This window comes from Gossypium hirsutum, chromosome D11 (genome assembly GCF_007990345.1).
Source record: "Gossypium hirsutum isolate 1008001.06 chromosome D11, Gossypium_hirsutum_v2.1, whole genome shotgun sequence".
Lineage (NCBI taxonomy): Eukaryota > Viridiplantae > Streptophyta > Magnoliopsida > Malvales > Malvaceae > Gossypium > Gossypium hirsutum.
Window position 1 is genome coordinate 28,009,165 of NC_053447.1, and position 24,171 is coordinate 28,033,335.

General features: G+C 34.2%; 1 non-coding gene across 1 annotated transcript; it reads right to left on the reverse strand.

Moving 5' to 3' along the window:
* Positions 1 to 19,732: 19,732 nt before the first annotated feature.
* On the reverse strand, positions 19,733 to 19,839 carry LOC121223889 (small nucleolar RNA R71). The gene has a single exon (XR_005921355.1). It is a non-coding gene; the product is annotated as a small nucleolar RNA R71 (small nucleolar RNA).
* Between the last annotated feature and the right edge of the window lie 4,332 nt (positions 19,840 to 24,171).

The window sequence follows — 24,171 nt, forward strand, 5'->3', positions numbered from 1 at the left end:
CTGGTACACATCCAGCTGGTTAAGAGTGATGAGGACTGATTGTTGCGTCAGCATTTTCTTGAAATTGCCATGGCATTTGTGTTGAATCCATCCAACCTTTTGCCATGGAAATATTTCACTTCCTTCATTCATTTCCTCTTTTCCTTCATCATTCCTACACCTACAGCATACAACAACCAATTCTCTTTTCAAGAGTAAAAGTAACATGAAATGACATTTAAGGCACAATCCAAGCGTTATTATGTAATGTTCTAAAAATAACCTAAATTTGCAACTATATCTTATTAAGTATAGGCATTTAATCAAGCTTAAAGGTTCAAGATATTACTCTTTTCAAGAGTTATCACACCCCCAAACCTGAGTTCTTGCTTGCCCTCAAGCAGAATATGTATGAATGCATTAATGCATGAATTTGTCATAACTATACAATTACCTCTTGTACTAGTAAACCAAATGAAACATATTTTATACCTCCATTCTCAACAGTCTTTTGTCTAAATAAAGAAAAATTGGTTCAAATTTTATAGGTTTGTTTAGCATACGAAGTGCAGAAAATGTTACCTAAAAACAAAAGTTCCTAAATATTCATGCAATTCTAACTATAGCAAGCACCTCCTAATGTACTTAGTTTATCTTTCCACTAAACTCGATTTTTTCTTCTCATATTTATTTTATCATTGAATTATATAAAAAAATTCTAGGGAATTCATCTTGTCACTTGATTTCTTTTCTTGACAATCTCAATGGAGCATACACTAGATTGCTAGGTATTACATCACGCCACAATTTGAATGTAATTCACTCATTAAACTAAGGCTTTTGACTAAAAAGATTGATGGAGCAAACAACTACCCCATTAGCTACTCAGCCTACTACTACAGTGGAGTGCCTCTGAACTTTTTTTTTACTCACTCTTATTTGATATTACTTTTCTGATCAATAATACAATGAAGCAAATAGAGTATTACTAGTCTACTCAACAATTTCAAACATTGGAGTGCTTTATAGTTTCTTTTTAAATTTTATTTTATTTATTCATTTGCCCTCAGCTTTTCTGTGATATTTATTATTACACAATGCTAATTTACTGATCTTGGTTTCAAGACTTCTAAGTATATTAAAAGAATCCTACTATAGACTAATTGCAATTATACTTAGGTCATTCTACTTTTAGGCATCAAATTTCACATGACTATCCTAAGCTAAACATACCTAATCAATTACCACAATTTTCAAAGTTTGAAGAGTTGTTATCCTCATCGAACATCACAGATAGGAATATACTTCTCATGGTCTAACAGTCATTTATCATTTTTAAGTCATGGAAAAATGAGTAACAAAATGATTTAATTTTTAAACAAAATATCTCATGCATGCAATATGTACAACACACCCCCAAACCTAAGGGATTTATTGTCCTCAATGCATGATCAGACACAAATTTTCACGTATGCAAAACTAAATATATATGTAGAAAATGAAATGAAAATAATTATGAATGCATGAAATACACATGTAAAAATGAAAAAAATGCAAATGAAAAGTAAAAACAAAAGCTTGGAAAGGACTTGTATTACTTTAGTTAGGTCGAGTGGATTTCCTAGTAGCGTGCTTGTAGCGCTGCTTCCATTTGAACTAATTGATTGGCACCTCTTTATTATCATCATCAAATTTCGTAAGATCATCAATCAATTGATTAATCTCACGATCTTGCTTCGATGTGGGTGCAATGGTTTAAGGTGCAGTAGCAGGTCCTGTGGTGCAAAAGTTTGATTCATGTTATCTCCTCCTTATCTAAGTTCATGTTCACCGATTTTGTTTTCTCTTCCTCCCCCTCTGTTTCTTTGTTCTTCTATTCTACAGTGACTAGATGTGTGGTAGTGTTCATCACAATGACTTTGACTTCCTCATTATCTTCATCCTCTGGCTCTGATAGCAACTCTTTGGGAATAGTAGGGAATGCAGGCATAGGCCTGGTAAAATTTTTTCGAAGAGATTTCTTGATGGAATTATCCCTTCTTCTGACATAGCCCAAAAATAAAGTCATTTCTTCTTGAGCCCTTCTTAAATCAGTAGCTATCCTTAGTTGTTGCTTCACCACCAAACGAAATTGTTGTGTTAGCATCTCAAAAGCACTGAGCATTTTACTACTCGAAATCATTATGAGATGTGGATGGAGTGGCATGTGTACCAGTAGGTGGAGAAGAGGTTGATGTAGAGTTAGGATGTCGTGGCACTTCTTCCCCTAAAAATCTCATGGCAATTTATTTGGTGATGGCCCCTTTGTTAGGGATTTTGTTCTCATTTACTTGGATAGGGACATTGACCGTTTGACAAAGTGCAATAATGAGAGATGGTTCAGGGTGCCTGTTTTCTTTTGTGTGCAACGATAAACTTCTTTAAAAATAATTTTTCCAACATTTATCTTTCTTTTAGTTATAATAAAGTGCAGTAACAAAATGCGTTCCTTTGAAATAGTAGAGTTATGAGTTGAAGGGTTAATGTGAGATTTAAGAAAATGGTATCATACCTTACAATGGGCTTTAAAGAAACACAGTCGAAGGTATAGCAGACATTCCGAGAAACTGTCCATTTAGTCCTTTCCACACATAAATCCGCAAGAACTTGATTGAGTCCTTCTATTGTTATTATAAATTGAAAATATTCATCAAGGCCTTTAGGTAAACCATATTGTGCGTTGATGGAGTATTCATCAAATAACACTGAAACCGTGTACATAGAAGAAAGCATTATCTGGAGAGATTAAATGGGCATAAAATTCATTTACAACTTTTATGAGAACATCATCAGGATAAATGCAAAAAATTCATGTTTCTCTACCACGAAAGAAATTGTTTTAATGTATCCCATAAAGGCTGCATCTTGAAAAAAAAGCCTTTTTCCATACAAAAGGGTCGTTTTGATGTGTTCATGTTGTACTTTTCTTCAGCGGCTTTGCTGAAAAATTTTCTCAGAGGCATAAAGTTTGATGGAGATGGCATACATCGAGAAATTTAAAGAAAAATAGTAACTGTAAAAAGAAAAAGTTAAGACCTTTACAGTTATGGAGGAAAAACTAAAAATGATGAAAAAGAAATAAAAACTGAAAATAACTTGGAGAAAGAAAATGAATCGACTAGGGTAAAAATAAGAGAGAATATAGCGATGGTGTGGGGGATAAGATTAGCTTGAAATTATGGCCTGAGATGGTAAAATAAAAATTAGGCAAGAAAAGAGAAAAAAATAATATAAAATTAAGCTCAAAATTCGCAAATATACTAAGTGGGCTACCTATGACAAAGCCTGGGCCAAAATCTACCTACAACAAAAGAAAGAAATAAAAATTACTTAAATCTATAAAAGAAAGAGACAAAAACAAATTAATTAACTAAAACCAAGCAAAATAAAACACTACACAATTCGAAGTGCAATGGAATGTTTATCACGAAGTATGGGAGCTCCCCAATAATGTTTCAAACATTGGCCATTGACTTTGAAATTAAAACCAATCTTGCCATCTTTGACTTCTACAGCTCCATGAGGGTAAACATGAAATATGTCGAATGGGCCAAACCAATGAGACATTAATTTGCCAGAAAACAATTTTAACCTAGAATTGAACAACACTTGTTGTCCAGGTTCAAATTGCCATGGCAAAATCTTCTTATCGTGCCATCGCTTTGTCTTTTCTTTATATTATTTGGTATTCTCATAAGCTTGATCTCTGAATTCCTTTATCTCATTCAGCTCTAGTAGTCGATTATTTCCAGCATTAATCTAATCCATGTTTAATTTCTTAATTGCCCAAAATGCCTTTTGTTCAAGTTCAATAGGAAAATGGCAAGGCTTCCCATAGACCAGTTTGAAAAGCGACATTCCCAATGGTGTCTTGAAGGAAGTACGATATGTCCATAAAGCTTTGTGAGTGAGATTGACTATTTTCTCCACAATTTGCTTAATCTCTATATTAGAGACCTCAGCTTGTCCATTTTTCTAGGGATAATATGTCGTGGCAATTTTATGTTTAACCCCATATCTATTTAAGGTAGTAGCAACTAATTTGCAGTCAAAATAAAAACCTACATCACTAATCAAAGCACGAAGAGTACCAAACCTAGTGAAAATATTCTTATGCAGGAACTTTAGTACCGATTTGGCATGATTCATAAGGAGAGTGATAGCTTCAACCCACTTAGAGACGTAATCTACAACTACAATGATGTATATATTTCCCACGAGAGTGGAAATGGACCCATAAAGTTGATTCCCCACACATCAAACAATTCGACTTCTAGAATGTTTTGCAATGGCATTTCATACCTCTTTGATAAGTTCCCAGTTCGTTGACAATGATCGCAAGCTTGGAAAAATTCACGTGCATCTTTAAACATGCTAGGCCACTAAAAGCCATATTGGAGAACTTTTGCAGTAGTTCACATTCCCTCAAAGTGTCCTCCATATAGTGCTGAATGTCAGTAGTGTAAATTACTCTAAATCTCATCATCCGAAACACACCTCTGAATTATTGGATCTTCACAATGTTTGAATAACAACAGGTCATCCCAATAATATTGCTTAGGATTATGGAGAAATTTTCTTCGTCTTTGACTGTTGACCTCAGGTGTCAACAATCCACTTACTAAGAAATTTACAATATCAGTATACCAAGGTAATGACGTGGCAACAAACAATTGCTCATCTAGAAAATCCTCCTTAATGAGTTGAATATTACCGTCTTCATTTCCTACTTCAAGTCTCGACAAGTGATCAGCCACTTGATTCTCTATGTCTTTCCTATCTGGAATTTCTAGATTAAATTCTTATAGCAACAATATCTACCAAATTAATCTTGGCTTGGTGTCTTTCTTGGTCACCAAATACTTAATCGCAGAATGATCTGTATAGAATGTAACTTTGGTGCCAACTAAATAGGATATGAATTTTTCGAATACAAATACCACAACCAAGAATTCCTTCTCAGTAGTGGTGTAGTTCAACTACGTATCTGTCAGTGTCCGTCTTACATATTAAATGGCATGAAACACTTTCTCCTTGCTTTTCCTAAGCATTTCTTCTACAGTGAAATCACTGGCATCGCACATAAGTTCAAAAGGTAATGTCAAGTCCAGTGCTATGACAATCAGTGCTGTTAGCAATTACTTTTTCAATTCCTCAAACGCTTGCACACAAGGTTCATCAAACTTGAAAGCTCTATTATGTTCTAACAATGCACACAGGGGTTTAGATATCTTCAAAAAATCCTTAATAAATCGTCGATAAAATCTTGCATGGCCAAGGAAACTTCCAATACCTTTAACTGTAGTAGGTGGTGGCAATTTTTCAATAACCTCAATCTTCACTTTGTTTATGGCAATCCCTTATGTTCAAGTTCAACAGGAAAATGGCAAGGCTTCTCACAGACGAGTTTGAAAGTCGACATTCCCAATGGTGTCTTGAAGGAAGTACAATATGTCTGCAAAGCTTTATCCAATCTGGATGACCAATCATTGCGAGTGAGATTGACTATTTTCTCCAGAATTTGCTTAATCTCTATATTAGAGACCTCAGCTTGTCCATTTGTCTAGGGATAATATGTCGTGGCAATTTTATGTTTAACCCCATATCTATTTAAGGTAGTAGCAACTAATTTGCAGTCAAAATAAAAACCTTCATCACTAATTAAAGCACGAGGAGTACCAAACCTGGTGAAAATATTCTTATGCAGGAACTTTAGTACCGATTTGACATGATTCGTAGGGAGAGCGATAGCTTCAACCCACTTGGAGACATAATCTACAACTACAATGATGTATATATTGCCCACGAGAGTGGAAATGGACCCATAAAGTTGATTCCCCACACATCAAACAATTCGACTTCTAGAATTTTTTGCAATGGCATTTCATACCTCTTTGATAAGTTCCCAGTTCGTTGACAACGATCACAAGCTTGGAAAAATTCGTGTGCATCTTTAAACATGCTTGGCCAATAAAAGCCAGATTGGAGAACTTTTGCAGTAGTTCGCATTCCCCCCAAAGTGTCATCCATATGGTGCTGAATAACAGTGGTGTAAATTACTCTAAATCTCATCATCCGAAACACATCTACGAATTATTAGATCTTCACAATGTTTGAATAAAAACAGGTTATCCCAATAATATTGCTTAGGATCATGGAGAAATTTTCTTCGTCTTTGATTGTTTACCTCAGGTGTCAACAATCCATTTACTAAGAAATTGACAATATCAGCATACCAAGGTAATGATGTAGCAGCAAACAATTGCTCATCTAGAAAATCCTCCTTAATAAGTTGAATATTACCGTCTTTATTTCCTACTTCAAGTCTCGACAAGTGATTAGCCACTTGATTTTCTGTGTCTTTTCTATCTTTATTTTCTAGATTAAATTCTTATAACAACAATATCCATCAAATTAATCTTGGCTTGGTGTCTTTCTTGGTCACCAAATACTTCATCACCGAATGATTCGTATAGAATGTAACTTTGGTGTCAACTAAATAAGATATGAATTTTTCGAATACAAATACCACAACCAAGAATTCCTTCTCAGTAGTGGTGTAGTTCAACTACGTATCTGTCAGCGTCCGTCTTACATATTAAATGGCATGAAACACTTTCTCCTTCCTTTTCCTAAGCATTTCTCCTACAGCGAAATCACTAGAATCGCACATAAGTTCAAAAGGTAATCTCAAGTCCGGTGCTATAACAATCAGTGCTGTTAGCAATTGTTTTTTCAATTCCTCAAACACTTGCACACAAGTTTTATCAAACTTGAAAGCTCTATTATGTTCTAACAATGCACACAGGGGTTTGGATATCTTCGAAAAATCCTTAATAAGTCATCAATAAAATCTTGCATGGCCAAGGAAACTTCCAATACCTTTAACTGTAGTAGGTGGTGGCAATTTTTCAATAACCTCAATCTTTTCTTTGTCTATGGCAATCCCTTATGTTCAAGTTCAACAAGAAAATGGCAAGGCTTCCCATAGACGAGTTTGAAAGTCGACATTCCCAAGGGCGTCTTGAAGGAAGTACGATATGTCTGCAAAGCTTCATCCAATCCAGATGACCAATCTTTGCGAGTGAGATTGACTACTTTATCCAGAATTTACTTAATCTCTATATTAGAGACCTTAGCTTGTCCATTTGTCTAGGGATAATATGTCGTGGAAATTTTATGTTTAACCCCATATCTATTTAAGGTAGTAAAAACTAATTTGCAGTTAAAATAAAAACCTTCATCACTAATCAAAGCACGAGGAGTACCAAACCTGGTGAAAATATTCTTATGCAGGAACTTTAGTATCGATTTGGCATGATTTGTAGGGAGAGCGATAGCTTCAACCCACTTGGAGACGTAATCTACAACTATAATGATGTATATATTGCCTACGAGGGTGGAAATGGACCCATAAAGTTGATTCCCCACACATCAAACAATTCGACTTCTAGAATTTTTTGCAATGGCATTTCATACCTCTTTCGTAAGTTCTCAGTTCGTTGACAACGATCGCAAGCTTGGAAAAATTCATGTGCATATTTAAACATGCTTGGCCAATAAAAGCCAGATTGGAGAACTTTTGCAGTAGTTCGCATTCCCCCAATGTATCCTCTATATGGTGTTGAATGACAGTGGTGTAAATTACTCTAAATCTCATCATCCGAAACAAACCTCCGAATTATTAGATCTTCACAATGTTTGAATAAAAATAGGTCATCCAAATAATATTGCTTAGGATCATGGAGAAATTTTCTTCATCTCTGATTGTTTGCATCAGATGTCAACAATCCACTTACTAAGAAATTAACAATATCAGCATACCAAGGTAATGGCGTGGCAACAAACAATTGCTCATCTAGAAAATCCTCCTTAATAAGTTGAATATTACCGTATTCTTTTCCTACTTCAAGTCTCAACAAGTGATCAGCCACTTGATTCTCTGTGTCTTTCCTATCTCGAATTTCTAGATTAAATTCTTATAGCAACAATATCCGTCGAATTAATCTTGGCTTAGTGTCTTTCTTGGTCACCAAATACTTAATCATAGAATGATCCATATAAAATGTAACTTTGGTGCCTACTAAATAGGATCTGAATTTTTCGAATACAAATACCCCAACCAAGAATTCCTTCTCAGTAGTGTTGTAGTTTAACTACTTATCTGTCAGTGTCTGTCTTGCATATTAAATGGCATGAAACACTTTCTCCTTCTTTTGCCCAAGCATTGCTCCTACAGTAAAATCACTGGCATCGCACATAAGTTCAAAAGGTAATGTCAAGTCCGATGCTATGGCAATCAGTGTTGTTAGCAATTGTTTTTTCAATTCCTCAAACACTTGCACTCAAGGTTCATCAAAATTGAACCCTCTATTAAGTTCTAACAATGCACACAGAGGTTTGGATATCTTCGAAAAATCCTTAATAAATCATTGATAAAATTTTGCATGGCCTAGGAAACTTCGAATACCTTTAACTGTAGTAGGTGGTGGCAATTTTTCAATAACCTCAATCTTCCCTTTGTCTATGGCAATCCCTTACTGTGAAATTTTATGTCCCAGAATAATGCCTTCACAGACCATGAAATGATATTTTCCCCAGTTTAGAACAAAGTTAGTCTCTTAACACCGACAAAGAACTAGCTCTACATTTTTTAAACGACCTTCAAAAGTATTTCCATGTCTAAAAATCTTCCAAAAATTTCTCCACTATGCCCGAAAATATTGCCATCATACAACGTTGAAATGTTGTAGGGCCATTGCACAATCCAAATGGCATTTGTCTGAAAGCGAAGGTTCTATAAGGACATGTGAATGTGGTCTTTTCTTGGTCAGTAGGAGCTATGGCAATCTATTTATACCCCGATTAACCATCCAAAAAGCAATAAAAGGTTTTTCCTACTACTCTATCTAATATTTTATCAATGAATGGAAAAGGAAAATGGTCATTCCTGGTTGCTTTGTTGAGCTATCGATAGTCTGTACAAACTCTCTATCCCGTGACAGTACAAGTTAGAATGAGTTCGTTGTTATCATTACTAACCACAGTAACACCCTCTTTCTTAGGTACATATTGAACAGGGCTCACCCACAAACTATCAGAAATAGGATAGATTATTCCAACATCAAGCCACTTGGTAATCTCCCTTTTAATGACTTCCTTCATAATGGGGTTCAGTCTTCTCTGCTGCTCGATAGGATTTCCATGGTAATCCTCCAGCAAAATCTTATGCATGTAAATGGTCAGACTAATTCCCTTACTATCCACATTCTTCTACTTACCCTTCTTAGATGCAGTATTTTTTTCAGTTAGTTCTGGGATCTTTACCTGGTTGTTACTTGCATTATCCTCTCCTACCGTAGTATCATGAACAACACCACTCAATTGAGTCCCGCTTCTAAGGGTGATAGCCTTGCACTGCTCCTTGCCTTATGTTCTTCAATTCTCGGTATCACTTGGCAATCCTTCTTGTGGCCTTGAATTTAGAGCATTCGCTATTTGCCCCACTTGATTGTCAAGCGCTCGGAGAGTTACAGCCTGACTATAAATTATACCATCATTCTTGGCCATATATTCCTTTAACAAAACTCCAATAGAAGTAGAATATGATGCTTGATTGTATTGAAAATTTTGCCTCAGCATAGGTTGAACATAACCAAGCGGTATATTCTTGACATTTTGTCTTGCGACATTGTTGAAATTTCCTACACCTTGATTACCTCAACTAAAATTCGAATGCAGCTTCCACCCTGAATTATAGGTGTTGGAATATGGATTGCTATTTCGATTGGAATTACCCATGTAGTATACTGACGCTGGGTTTGATGGCCATTCGTCAAACACATGATTTTTCCCACAATAAACACATGACAACTCTGTTGATTTCATCCCATGGACTATAGTTGGATTTTTCATGGTTTTAATCATATTAGCTAGAGAAGATACCTGGGTCGTTATTGAAGTGATTACATCAAGGTTGATAGTACCAGCAGCTCTCTTACCCATCCCAACTCTCATGATCTGATATTGATAATCATTGTTGGCAATCTTTTCCAAAATCTCATATGCTTCATTATAAGTTTTGTCCAACAACGTACCATTGGAAAACGCATCAACTACCATCCTTGTATGCGTATCAACCCATTGTAAAGTATCTCTATTTAAGTCCGGTGTTAGAATCTATACATCGTACATTTCTAAATTAACTCCTTAAATCGTTCCTAAGCTTCATATAGTGTCTCATCCTCCATCTACCGAAAAGATGTAATATCGTTTCTCAACTTGGCATTCATAGTAGGCAGATTATACCGTAGAAAGAATCTCTGGCAAAGATCATTCCCTGATGCCACTGTTTCCTGATGGCAAAGCATTTAGCCATGCTTTTGCACGACCTCGTAAATAATACGGGAATAGCTTAAGTCTTAAGGCAGCTTTAAGAACACTCTGTTGTTTGAATGAATCACATACTTCTAGAAAAAGTCTTAAATGTAATCGTGAGTCTTTAGTAGGGAGTTCACTGAACTGCTCTACAATTTGTAACATTTGAAACATTACCAGTTTCAACTCGAATTGTTGAGCTTGTATATCGGGTCTAACTGGAACGATGAAAATGTGCAAGTGTACACAATCACAACAAGTAATAAAGTGATAAGTAAAAGTCGAGTTATCGTACCTACGAGGACTGTAAAAGAATTATTTATGAAAGTAAGTTTAAACACTTTGGTGAAAGAAAAATATTTGGATTTGGGAAAATAATCAAAAACTAGAAAACAAAATGAAATAAAATAAAATAAAATAAAGTTCTAATACACGATTTCAAAAGTTGATTTTAATCAAGATGATATAATTGTGTTGGATTAATTACATTGTCTTACCTTAGAATCATTAAACTTATGCTTATACTTATTACTAATAAATCACGACAACTCGGTAATTTGCTAACTTATGAACATATTTACAAATAAAAAATCCATTCATTTCTCGTACACATTCCTATGTCAATTTGACCGATAAAACAGATTTATAAAGATGAACATGTTATTGCACATACATACTTATTAGATCAAACAATCTCTCGCATATTCCTATGTTGATTCAAACGATTAATTCAACCTAATAAACATATAAAAGACTATGTGAGGTAACAAAGTATCCTTACCTTGAAACAATTTAATCACAATAATCTTGCAAGTTATGCAAGGCATATGTATCGCCAAATACAATACTAATCTAATCTTCAGCTACCTTAGAAGAATTAAACATGCACTGATTAAGTACTGTGCCCATTAATTACAATTTCAATGCGTTTAAATAATTAATTCTTTAGTTATCTTAAAATTGTAATGCAAGAATAACTTAATCATGGTTTTACTTAATCAAACATTTTACCGAAGCCTATAACAGCATAAACATAAATTTAACAAATCAAGAGGACGGAATGCAATCAACCCAACACGAATTAAATTCAAGCTAAGCTGATTAAATTAACCATTCCAATAGCATAAATATTCATAGATATGTTCATCATAAAAACAAAAAAAATTAAATAAATAAGGAATAAGAATCAAATTCAGAGGTTTTCTGTGGCTTGACTAGGTTGCTCCATTCTTCCTTCTCTGTTGTCCTCACCGGTCAAGGCCACTATGAACACTCAATTGCTGCTCCAAAATTTCTAAAGAATACCCCTTTCCCAAGAGGAGAAATTGACACAAGAACAAAGAACTTTGAGTGGGAAAATGAGAGAAAAAAGTGAGAGAGGAGAGAAGAGTTGTGAGAGAAGAGATGCGAATGAGGGATGATTTGAATGATCAGCAAGGGGTGGCTTTTATAGCTGATTGTGGCTGCTAAAAATAGCAAAGTCGATCAGCCAAAGAGACCCCCCTTGGCTGGCCACACACATGGAAAACTTGAGAGATTCAACTTTGCTAAAAATAGCCTAGGGCAAATCCATAAAGCCATATTTTTGGAGGGGTTTGAATGCAAGGTTGAAAGTTCTTCAAGGGCTTCTTTGCAAGCTTATTTAGTCAGCCAAAATGCTGATTTTGGTCAGCATATGGACGGTTCTAGGCAACCCAATTGGTGGCTGGTTCGGTTCACTAGATTCGATTCAACCAATGCGGTTCAACTAGACCTTTTTTTCATAATTAATTAATAATAATTTATTTAGCCCAAATTAAATTAGGAATAAATTAAAATTATTTATATTATGAATTAACACACATTTTTGGACCCTCTTAGGCTTGAAATAAATTTGCCTCAATGCTTCAAATTGCTTCGCGGTTTTATTCTTCGAGTCTGTTGAACCAATTTTCGCCCTTTGTGCGAATCTGTCAAAAATAGTCAAAATTAATCAAAATTAACTATAAAATTAATTAAAATTTATCATGTTCATATTTTTAACATAATTTAATTATTTTATAAGATTTAATTATTTTTCGACAAGAATTTAACCGAAATAGCATGATTTTAAGTTAAAAAGGGAATGTAAAAACACATAAATTTTCGTGTTTCCACTAACTATCCCTGGATTCAGATCATCCAGCATTGGGATGACATGCTCTCTAATTGTCCTATCTCGATCATCCACCACACGTCGAATGGAAGAATTTTCATTGCGATCATTTGGATTACCATTAAGATCATTCCTATTTCTAGCCATTTTTCTCAATTTTTTTCTCTTTCTCCACAAGGTTCTATAAATCTCTGGATCAAAAAGTTATTTTATGTTAGCAAGAATGTCTCTTCTCATGCATTGATGGAAAACCTATAAAAATTAAATACACCAAGTTAAATAAAACTACTAAGTAAAATAACCAAACCAAATTTCACCAAATTGCTGATCCCCGGCAACGGTGCCAAAAACTTGTCGTGTGTAAAATGATATGTGATTTTGTGCAAGTATACATGTCGGTTCAGGTAATAAAGTGATGAGTGAGTGTCGTTCCCAAGAGGATCGAATTGAGGCACAAAAGTGGTCAAGTTATTATAATAAAATGCAATTAATGCTATGGTAAAGCTATAGTAAGTTTGCAGTGGCAATTAAAAGGTATAATGATATATGCGATATGTGGAATTAGTGAATACTTGGAAATGCTATGGCAAAATGAGAGTAAAAGTGCAATGCCAATTACGAAAAAGATTATATGAATAATAAGTAACTGAACAAGATGGTAAAAATACTACGGCAAAGAATAAGGATAGCGTGATGTTGATTCGGAAGGTCGAGATTACCCAGAATCAACCCTTACTGTCAATAATGCCTTGGCAAAATTGTATCTACTTTACTGCACAGAAGAGTTCTAAAATGGCATGCCTGAGAGCAAAAACTCAAGTTACCTTGCCCGTGTCTATAGGCTTTTTAGATATCTTGCATAGGCTCCATCTGTATGATCGTGATTCTATGTCTAGATTCGACCACAATATTCTATCGAATACTTGCTCATTTCATTTAGTTTTAATCCAACCAATCCAACCCTTTCAGAATTAGAATCAGTTTATAAGTATACGAACAGCCTTCTATGTCTAAAGATCATTTTCATTTTCATTAAGAAATAAGAACAATCAAATGAAATAGTAAAGTAAATTAGATATATACTGCATCCATAAAAATAGTTTAAGGTTTCATTGAAAGTAATCCCAACCCTATGAGATTTAGCTGATGGGCTAGGAAATAAAATTCCAAACCAAAATATTGTCTGACATTATGTTTAACTACTTCAATTCAATTTTTCAAACGAACACTAATGGAAATAACGAAACAACTTTGGGAAACAACTTTGGCTTGCCCAATCCACACTTTGGTAGCACAGCGTCCTGTGATGGTTAAGGAGGACTGCCTTCGACTTTTTTCCTTTTATGCAGCCGAACCCTTATTCATGCCTAAGGATCTCTCCCAATTTTTCTTGTTCGTGCTTTTTGGGTTCCTTCCTTTGGCTTTTTATAGGCTTTTTCCCTAGAGTAAATCCAACAACCCAAGATTATCTTCTCCTTTTCTAAATTCTCTTTTTCTAGGATAAAAACCAACAGCCTAGGATTTTCTTCCCTCTTTCTTAGGAAAATTTTTCTAGTACAAGTACAGTTGGGCTGGGAATGTTATGCGTAAAGTGCTGACTCGATTTCCTGGCATTTTCACAATATTCATACTGATAAAATGTCCAACTCTTTGCCTCGGCAAACCTTCACTCCTTTAATTCTCATTCCTCAACCTGCACCTGTCAAACCACCAAACACATCCCTACCACAAGTGATTAAAAGTACCTAATATTTAAACACAGCCCAAGCTCCTAATGAAATGATGAAAATACGAACAAAATGTCCTATAATGCAACTAAATGTACCTAAGTACAAGCAATTAGCTAGGTCTAAAGGCATGAAATATAACTCTTTTCAAGAGTTATTACATGATTAAAACAATGAAAAATCCAACTGCAGTCTAGGACGTAAAATCAGCCGAGTTGTCATGCATTTATTGTGGCGAAGATCATGTGTTTGATGAATTCCCATCAAACCAAGAATCAATATACTACATGGGTAATTTAACCTGGAATAATAACCTCTATTCCAACACTTACAATCTGAGATGGAAGCAGCATCCAAATTTTAGTTGAAATAATCAAGGTGCGGGTAGTTCACACAATGTTGCATGAGAAAATATCCACAACGTACCACCCAGTTATAATCATCCTATACTAAGGCAAAAATGCTCAACAAGGTCAGGCATCATCTTCTAATTCTATTTGTGTGATTAAATACTTTATTTATGTGATTGAGGTCAAGGGTTCCAGCCTTGTTTTTTAAAATTCATGTTATTCTAATTTGATTTAATCTTTATCCTTGAACTATCGATTTAAGTTTAATTATGTGTGAATTTGGCTCAAGAATGAGCCTGCTAGTTCGATGGTTAACCTTTTGTATTCTCTCTAGTCCTATGTTCGAGTCTTGGCGCATGCGTTAAGAAATATTTTTGCTAACAGCCAGAATTTTAGTTATTGGTTTTAATTAAAAAAGTCTAGTTAACGTTTCTTCTTCTTTTTTATTTTTTTAATTTCTTCTTTCTATTTCTTTTTTTCTTTTTCATTTTTTCTTCTTCTTTACTTTCAATTTGCTTCGATAATTTTGCTACTGGGTCTAACTAAGGGTTTACGTTGTTCACTACATCAATCGGAAGGTGATTGAGTAAGTTTTTCCTATTATCTCCTCCTATTTTCGCGAAATTTTTGTTGTTCTTCGTTCGTGTGTTCAGAATTGGGTTTTTCTATTGTTTCACTTGAATTATCTATTAAATAACCTTTTGGCTTTCTTTTTAGGCGTAGATATCGAAGGTAGTGATTCCCAACACGCTAATTTGAGTAATCGCTGGTGATTCGACGGTAAGTGTTGGTTTCATTTTAGGTCCCGGGATTTTTATGCATCATTCCTAGTTTAAAATTATATCAGGAGTATACTGAAAACCCGATTTTTCGCTATTTTCAAATGTTAGAAAACATGGCTGTCAACACTACATGGTCGAAATAGGAGCGTGTGACGATGGGCTTCTTTAGTGGGTTGCCTTTGACACCCACTAAGAATGATTCAATTTGGGTTATCGCTGATCAATTAACTAAGTTTGCTCATTTCCTACCTGTTAGGACAGATAATTTGCTTCAAAAGCTAGCTAAGTTGTATGTCTTTGAAATTGTAAGGCTGCACAGAGTTCCAGTTTCGATTATTTCTATTAGAGATCCACATTTTACTTTCTGGTTTTGGAAGAAGCTTCACGAGGCTTTGGGCACTGATAACTCTTGAAAAGAGTTATATTTCATGCTTTTAGATCTAGTTAATTGCCTATATGTAGGTACATTTAGTTGTATTTTAGGACATTTCATTAGTATTTTTCTTGTTTTAGCATTACATTAGGAGCTTGAACTGTATTTAAATGTTAGTTATCTTTAATTGTTTGTGGAAGGGTTATGTGTAATGGTGGATTGGTAAGTGCAGGTTGAGGAACAAGAAGTAAAGGAGTGAAGGATTTTGGGGCAAGGGGTTGGAAAATTTACCAACACAATTGCGTACTGATCTTAGGCCCTGTTGAACTTGTACCAAATATATCTACCTGAAAAAAAGGGAAGAAAATCATGGGTTGTTGGATTTACCCTAGGTAAAATGATTATCAAAGCCAAAGGAGGAAACCCTAAAAATGGCAGAAGACAAAAAAAAGAGAAAAAATAGAGGGTAGCGACTGAATAGAAGAGGTAGACGAAGGCAGTCCCTTTCAATAACCACAGGACACTGCATTGCTAGAGTTTGGCATGGATAAGCGGAATATCTTCCTAAAGTTCTTTCATTATTTCTTGATTATTCTTCGTGAATTGATTTGATGAAAATGATGTTGATTGATAACTTTGCATTTGAATTTAATTTGCCAAGCCATGAGCTAAATCTCATAGGGTTGGGATTACTTGATGAAACTCTTAATGGTTGAAGCATAGATCTGCTTTAATACACTGTTTCATTTAATGGTTTTTTACAAAATTGTATGTTTGCAAACTCTAGACATGGATGTACATCATGCTCATTAAATTAATCTAATTCTGACAAGGTTAGGTAAATGAGATTGAAATTGAATGATATGAAAAAGTGTTTGACAGAATACTTGTAGCAGCCTCTAGACATAGAACAACACTCATACAGAAAGAAAACAAAATAGTGCAAGGTATCGTGCTAAAGGCCTATATACATATATTACTTAAGGCTAGGTAACTTGAGGTCTTGTTCTTGAAAGAAGCAAACAATTTTAGAACTATTCTGAGCAGTAGATTGAGTATGGTTTTGCCGAGGCATTACTGTCAGTAAAGGCAGATTCTTAGTAATCCCGACCTTCCAAATCGACATCATAGACCCTCTACCCTTTGTCGTAGTATCTTTGCCATAACATTTTTAATTGTTTACTTCTACGTTTGCATATTATTCACGTAATTATTCTTGAATTTTCCATTGCATTATTACTCTTGTCTTGTCAGAGCATTTTCTATTATTTATCAGTTACACATATTGCACACATCATTATTACTTCAAATTACCATTGCATTCTTATCATTATTTTTGTCATAACATTAATCATACTCATTTTAATAAGCTGACCAAATTATACTGTTCTAATCCCTATGGACACAATCTCACTTATCACTTTATTACTTGATTCGACATGTATACTTGCACAATTCGTATATCATTTCACATGCGACAAGTTTTTGGCACTGTTGTCGGGGATTGGCAATTGGGGAAATTTGGTTTTGTTATTTTCTTTTGTTTTCTTATATTTATTTAACTTAGTTTTATTTAATTTTTACAGGTTTTTCGTCAATTTATGAGAAGAGGCATTCTTGCTAACGAAAAATATCCTTTTGACTGAGAGATTGAAAGAACTTTGCAAAAGAGAATAAGGGAGTTACATAGTATGGCTAGGTAAGGAAATAATCCTGGCCTCAGTGATCCTGGTCTCAATGATGATACCATTGGTCAGGAAGTTAATTCTCTTGTTCATCATGTGATAGATAATTGAAACAGACCAATTCGAGAACATGTTGTTCCAATTTTGGATGATTTTAATCCAGGAATAGTAAAACCATACATACAAGCTCAGTAATTCAAGATGAAACTAGTAATGTTTCAAATGTTGCAAATAGTAGGAAAGTTTGGTGGATTACCTATTAAAGATCCAAGACTGCATTTAAGACTCTTTCTAGAAGTCTGTGACTTGTTTAGACAATAGAGTATTCCTGAAGATGCCTTGTGGATTAAATTGTTTCCATATTCTTTAAAAGATCATCCAAGAGCATGGTTGAATGTGTTGTCGTTGGGAACAGTGGTATCATGGAATGATCTTTGCCAAAGATTCTTGCTACGTTATAATCCACCAAATATGAACGCCAAGCTTAGAAATGACATTAGATCTTTTCGGTGAATGGATGATGAAACATTATATAAAGCTTGTGAACGATTTAAAGAATTACTTCAAAAATGTCTGATGCATGGATTCCATCATTGGACGCAGATGAAGATATTTTATAATGGGTTGAATGCGCATACAAGGATGGTAGTTGATGCTTATGTAAATGGTACCTTGTTGGATAAATCTTATAATGAAGCATATAAGAAAGATGTTGGAACCATAGAGCTTGATGCAATCACTTCGTTGATAGCCTAGGTATCTTCTATAGCTAATATTATCAAAATAATAAAGATGCCTACTACAGTTCAAAAGATGAAACCAACCAAACTATCGTGTGTTTATTGTGGTGAAGACCATGTCCTTAATGAATGCCCATCAAACCCAGTATCTATATACTACATGGGTAACTTTAACCAGAATAATAACCCTTATTCCAACACCTACAATCAAAGGTGGAAGCAGCATCTAAACTTTAGTTGGAACAATCAAGGTGCAGGGAATTTAAATAATGTTGCGAGACAGAATGCTAATAGTGCACCGAATGTTCAACAGGGTCAAGCATCATTTTCTACCTCCATTGAAGCATTGCTGAAGGAATGTATGGCTAAGAATGATGCTATAATTCAGAGCCAGGCTACGTCCCTTAGAGCTCTTGAGAATCAAGTGGGGCAGATGATAACTCTTGAAAAGTGTTATATTTCATGCCTTTAGACCTAGCTAATTGCTTGTACTTTAGTACATTTAGTGGCATGTTAGGAAATTTTATTATTATTTCTATCATTTGTATTAGGAGCTTAGGTTGTGTTAACATAGACCAGGTAACTTGAAATCTTACTCTCAAAAGCAGCAGGTCACTTTTGGTCTCTTCTGAGCAGTAGGTTAAGTATGATTTTCCTGAGGCATTACTGAAAGTAAGGGCAGAGTCTTAGTAATCCCAACATTCCAATCAACATCGTAGAATTTCTATCCTTTGCCATAGTATCTTTGCCATAGCATTATTAGTTATTTATTTATTCACTTGCATTTTATTAACATAATTATTTTCATAATTGCCGTTGCATTTTTACTCTTGTTTTGCCTTAACATTTTCCAATATTAGTCAGTATACATTTAGCACTTATCCTTATTATGTTAATTTACTACTGCGTACTCACTCAGTTTTGCCATAACATTAATCATTATCATAACTTGACCATTTCTATACCTAATTTGATCCCTGTAGAGACGATATCACTTATCACTTTATTACTTGATTCGATGTGTATACTTACACAATTCGCATATCATATTTACACGCGACATATCATATTTACACGCGACAAGTTTTTGGCGCTATTGTCGGGTATCAGCAATTTGATGTAATTTGGTTGATTATTTTACTTAATTTCATTACTTTATTTAACGTAGTTTAATTTAATTTCTGTAGGTTTTTCATCAGTGCATGAGAAGAGGCATTCCTGCTAACGAAGAATATCCTTTTGACCCAAATATCGAAATCTGTAATGTTTCAAACTGGTGATGTTTCAAATGTTGCAAACAATAGGACAGTTTGGTGGACTACCCACTGAAGATCCAAGACTGCATTTACGACTTTTTCTAGAGGTTTGTGACTCATTTAGACAATAGGGTGTTCTTGAATATGCTCTACAACTTAAGTTGTTTCCATATTCTTTAAGAGATCATGCAACAGCATAGCTGAATGCTTTGCCGTTTGGAATAGTGGCATCATGAAATGATCGTTGTTAGAGGTTTTTGCTACAGTATAATCCCCCAAATATGAATGCCAATCTTAGAAATGACATCACATCTTTTCAGAAATTGGAAGATGAAACACTATATGAAGCTTGGGAACAATTTAAAGACTTAATTCGGAAATATCCGATGCATGGATTTCAACATTAAACTCAGATAAAGATATTATATAATGGGCTGAATGCACATACGAGGATGGTAGTTGATATTTCTGCCAACGGTACTTTGTTAGATAAATCTTATAATGAAGCATATGAGATTTTGGAAAAGATTTCCAACAATGATTATCAATATCCTACCACAAGAGTTGGGGTGAACAAGAGAGCTATTGGTACTATGGAGCTAGACGAAACCACTTCGTTGACAGCCCAGGTATCTTCTTTGGCTAATATGATTAAAACAATGAAAAGGCCTACTGCAGTCCAGGAGATAAAATTATTCGAACTATTGTGTGTTTATTATGCTAAAGATCATGTGTTTGATGAATGCTCATCAAATCCAGCATTCGTTCGTTACATGGGTAATTTCCACCGAAAAAATAACCCCTATTCCAACATGTATAATCCTGGGTAGACATTCGAACTTTAGTTGGAATAATCAAGGTGCGGAGAATTTTAACAATACGGTAAGACAGAATGCCATCAACGCACCGCCTGGTTATACTCAACCTATGTCGAGGAAAAATGTCCGGCAAGGTCAAGCATCGATTTTGTCATCATCACCTATTGGAGCCCTGCTAAAGGAATATATGGCCAAGAATGATGTTGTAATTCAAATTCAGGTTGTGTCTCCCTGAGCTCTTGAGAAACAAGTAGGGAAAATAGTGAATGCGTTAAATTCGAAACCACAAAGAGCGTTGCCAAGTGATACCAAGAATTCGATATCACAAGGAAGGAATAATGCAAGGCCATCACCCGTAGAAGCGGAACTCAGCTTGATGACGTTGCTCAAGATGCCACAGTAGAAGAGGATAACTTGAATAACAACCAGGTAAAGATCCCAAAGTCATCTGAAAAACATACTGAACCTAAAAAGGGTAAGCAGCCAAATGTTGTGGTAGAACATGTTGTCAATAAGAATGCCATGACAAAACAATAGCAGCAACCTGGAGGACAACCACCTTTACCTTTTCCTCAATAATTTCATAATTCTAAGTAGGATATTCAATTCAAAAGATTTTTGGAAGTTTTGAAGCAACTCCATATCAAGTCTTGAGGGCATTGAATAATATCGCATTCATATTATTTACCAAGTTTACATTTTGAAACCCCTATTAACCTGACCCGGACTTGGACAGATACTCGAATCATCCAACCAACACACCAAAGTGGAAAAGAAATGCATCATTAAAAAAATCAAAGTAGGGTAACTGACACATAAAGTGCATACTTGTAACAACCCGGTTTTCACTCTAATCGGACATAGTGGTTTCGGGACCACAAGTCCGAGTCAAAAAAATATTTTAATATTATTTTGTGTGTTTATTATGTGTGAATTTAATTGTGTGAAATTTTCGTGTTTTAATTTTGTCATTTGAGTGTCCGATTAAATAAAAGGATTAAATCGCTTAAAATAAAAATTTAGGGGTTAAATCTAAAAGTACCTAATTGTTGTTGTCTTTTTAAAATGGGGGATTAATGATGCAATTAGACTAAAACATAGATAGTGGGTGGCAAAGGACTAATATGACCTTATTATATATGTTTTGTTTATTAATTATTAAAGGTTAAATAAGTAAATTAATAAATAATGTATAGTATAATAAAACAAAACATAAAACAAGCCATTATCATCTCTTTTGTTGGCCGAATGTTGCAAAGAAAGAAAACATCCATGGCATTAAGGGTTTCGGCACTTTACTAGCTTGATTAAGGTATGAAATTGTTTCGGTTTTTGATGATTTTTACGTTTTGAGATCGTTGCTTTGAATACTTCAAAACCCATGTCTTAATTTTGTGAATTGATGAATATTTTGAATTATGCCATTGATGAATATTTGTGTTTTGGGATGTTTGATAATGAATAATGGAAGATATGTCTTAGATTAACATGTTTTGTCTTGGGATTTTTGATGAATTTGAGTATTTAGGGCTAGATTGTGAAAATAAATTTTTGAGGGACTAAAATGTGAAATAAATGAAATGTATGGACTTGTATGAATACAAGGAAGATTCGGCCTAACTATAGTGTTGTGAGATTTTGTGTATTTTGTGTTTTATGCAATAGGGACTAAATTGCAAAAAGTGTAAACTGTCTGGGGCAAAATGGTAATTTGCCCATTTAAGTGTTTTTGGATAAAATTGAATGATTTGATGAATAAAAGGGTTAAATTTGACTATGTTTAGATCAAGGAACGAAGAAAACGAATTTGGATCGGGGGAAATCGAAGGTAATCGAATAGTCGATCGTGTTTGCTGATATCCGAGGTAAGTCTATTAGCAACTAAAAGTTATTAAGTTAATATTTATACATGCATACTAATTTTATCTTATGATTGAGCTATAATTTAAAGTATAATAGTTGAATAAACTTTGGACTATAGATATTGTATATAAAATGTTCGAATATACAAGTATGATCTTGTAAAATTATTGGATTAATCAAAGGTATGTATAAGATATAGGTATATATATATATATGGTTTGAATGATTATATAAGTATGTATATATATATATATATAAAGTCGAATAAGCATGCAAATATACATGTATGCGTTGTGTATTGAATTTAGTTATGTCATTATATAAGTATGCGAGGATTGATTGTGCATTTATATATGTACAAGTTTTTGTTCTGAAATTGAGTATGAAATTATACATTCATATGGTAGATTCGAATATGTATAAATGCACATGTATAAATTCTTGAATCGAAATTTGGTATGGAATTATATATGTATGTGAAAGTTTCGATTTTGTATGTATATTCACGTAAAAGTTTTTGAATGGTAGTGAAGATATGAAATTGTTAGTTTGAATTATTATAAAGTGATTGAATATAATACAGACGTTACGTCTAGCAGGCTTAATGCCGGTGAAGTATTTCAGACTTTAAGTCTAGCAGGCTTAATGCCGGTGATACATTTCAGACTATATGTCTAGCAGGCTTAATGCCGGTGATACATTTCAGACTATATGTCTAGCAGGCTAAGTGCCGGTGTACTGAATCAGGCTTTAAGCCTAGCAGGCAAAATGCCGGTGAATCTGTTTAAATTGTGTTAGAATATGCAATGGATATATCTATGATTTGTGATTATATGAAATCGATGAATACATATGTACATTAGATATATGTGATTGCTGAATTTATAAATGCATATGGTGATATGTGGTAGTTAAACATATATATGTTGAGCCTATGTGTTTGATAATTAATCATGTATGCATTTGAGATATATATATATGTGTGTATTTCGAATGTATGTGTTACCTAGGTATTCAGGTATAAATTCATAATGAGTATATTTATATACAAACAAATATAAGATGTGATTGATGTATATATATTTGTGTTAGATTTGAATTGATTTAGAACATACCATGAGTGTACATATACAATCGGTTTGATATGTATATAATATGTATATATATGCTCGGTGGTATACATTCAATTGTAATGTTGTTTTGTATAATATATATATTAAACTGAATTCATCCGACAGGTATACATATCTGACTATAAATGAAATGGTCTGAGTAGAATAATGTATGAATGTTAGTTGGTTGTGTTAGTTGAAATTTCAGTAGAATAGATTAAAAAGGTTATAATAATTACGTGTTTATAATTATACATTTAGTTATGCTGGAGACTTACTAAGCTATAAAAGCTTACTTCGTTTGCTTTCGTTCATTCGTTTTTATAGATTTGGAGACGCGTTACGAGCTCGGGGATCATCAGCACAGTCTATCACACTATCGACTTCTTTTGGTATTTTGTTAAATATTTGAACTCGATCTTATGGCATGTATAGGCTTGATAATGTTTTGGTTAGTTTTGAATCCTATTGTGTAAATAGCAATGGGAAAAGAGTTTAGTTTCCATGCTTGAATTTGATTATATATGTTCATGAATTGGACTTGCATTTGGAATTAAATATTAAAGTTATGTTTATGTGAGCTTGGTTTCGTAATGCCTCGTAACCCTGATTCGGCGACGGAGACGGGTTAGGGGTGTTACAATACTAGCGCACAAAGTGCATTCTGGCACACAAAGCGCATATTTGGCACACAAAGTGTATTGCGTGCATCCTAGCACATAAGCGTATAATCCTGTACACAAACCAATCCTATAGCATGCCAACTATATCTGACTCAGCCCGACTAGTTAATAGGGTACCAATGTTGAATTCCATTTACAATTTAATACAGATAACATTTTTCAAACATATTCACTATCACAATCTAATATATTAACATATCACACATATACTTCATGTCATTCAATACATTTTCACCCAATCTCATAGCACATA